Source organism: Grammomys surdaster, unplaced genomic scaffold, assembly GCF_004785775.1.
Source record: "Grammomys surdaster isolate TR1022 unplaced genomic scaffold, NIH_TR_1.0 139, whole genome shotgun sequence".
NCBI classification, from domain to species: Eukaryota; Metazoa; Chordata; class Mammalia; order Rodentia; family Muridae; genus Grammomys; species Grammomys surdaster.
The window spans coordinates 5265440-5267046 of record NW_021604597.1 but is presented as its reverse complement, the minus strand read 5'-3'; the positions used below and the strand labels follow the sequence as shown (position 1 = coordinate 5267046).

Here is a 1607-nt window from a genome sequence, read left to right as displayed (position 1 = left end):
ATCTTCACACTGCATTCTTCATCTATCATATCCAAAGCACAAGAATGGCAAGAACTAGATGCTCTAGACCATAATGGTGTCCAAAAGATACCAAGGTCCTAGTAAAATAGGACTCCTTCCTAAGTCAAGTCTTGCTAATAGAGAAAACGTGTGTTTTGGAGTAACCAGTTCTCACCGGAGCTTGGGGGAGGAAGTCTCTCCGTGGAGGTCTGAGGGAAGCGCTCGCGCCAGGTAGACGTCATCATGGGTAAGGGTGACCCCAACAAGCCACAGGGCAAAATGTCTTCTTCGTGCAGACCTGCCGGAAGGAGCACAAAAAGAAGCATCCCGACTCGTCGGTCAACTTCGCCGAGTTCTCGAAGAAATGCTCTGAGAGATGGAAGACCATGTCTGCAAAGGAAAAGTCGAAGTTTGAGGATTTGGCCAAGAGCGACAAAGCTCGTTATGACAGGGAGATGAAGAACTATGTCCCTCCCAAAGCTGATAAAAAAAGGGGAGAAAAAAGATCCAAATGCTCCGAAGAGACCACCATCTGCCTTCTTCCTGTTTTGCTCTGAACATCGCCCAAAGATCAAAAGTGAACACCCTGGCCTGTCTATTGGAGATACTGCAAAGAAACTGGGTGAGATGTGGTCTGAGCAATCTGCCAAAAATAAACAACTGTATGAGCAGAAAGCAGCTAAACTAAAGGAGAAGTATGAAAAGGATATTGCTGCATACCATGCCAAGCGCAAAAGTGAAGTAGGAAAGAAGGGTCCTGGTAGGCCAACAGGCTCAAAGAAGAAGAATAAACCAGAAGATGAAGAAGAAGAGGAGGAGGAAGAAGAGGATGAAGATGAAGAGGAGGAAGATGAGGAGGAAGAATAAATGGCTGTCCTAAAGTGTGGAGTATATGTGCTCAGGCAATTATTTTGCTAAGAATGTGAAATTCAAGTGCATCTCAACATTAGCTTCAGTATAAAAACTGTACAGATTTTTGTATAGCTGATGAGACTCTTTGTAGAGAAAATACTTTTTAAAAAGTTTGTAGCTTTTTCAAGGGCTACAACATACAGTTAGATTTAAAGCTTTTGATGTTGAATGTTTCTAAATATTTAATGGTTTCTTTAATTTCTTATGGTAGCAAAAAAAAAAACTTCATAGGAATTTGTATTACCAGTAAAAAGAATTTTTTTTTAGGATGTTGCATTTTTTTGTTTTTTCCTTTTTTTAATTTTTAATAAAATAATGTATATTACTTGCAAAAAATAAAATAAACCAAAAAAAGTGTGTTTCAGTTTGTATTTCAGTGGGATATTGTAAACAACTTCTGGTATGATATGATATCCTCTCATTCCTTGGGATAAAATTTAGTCTGAAAATGTCAAGACCTCTGACCACAGACAAAGAAAGTTATTAACAGAATGGCAGTGATCAACACACATCTTTCAATAGCTTTAAGTATCTAGTGCTTCAAATCTCCTGTCAAAAGACACAGGCTTAGTGGAAGGATCAAGAAATGAAATCCATCTTTCTGTTTTCTAAAAGAAAAAAAGTTACTTTCAAAAGTAGGTAGCATCTTAGTGTGAAAGGATGAAAATGTTTTCTGAGAAAAATGGGACAAAGAA

General features: G+C 38.4%; 1 pseudogene; it reads left to right on the top strand.

Annotated features, from left to right (window-relative positions):
- Positions 1–243: 243 nt before the first annotated feature.
- On the top strand, positions 244–867 carry LOC114617979 (annotated as a pseudogene).
- Positions 868–1607: the final 740 nt, after the last annotated feature.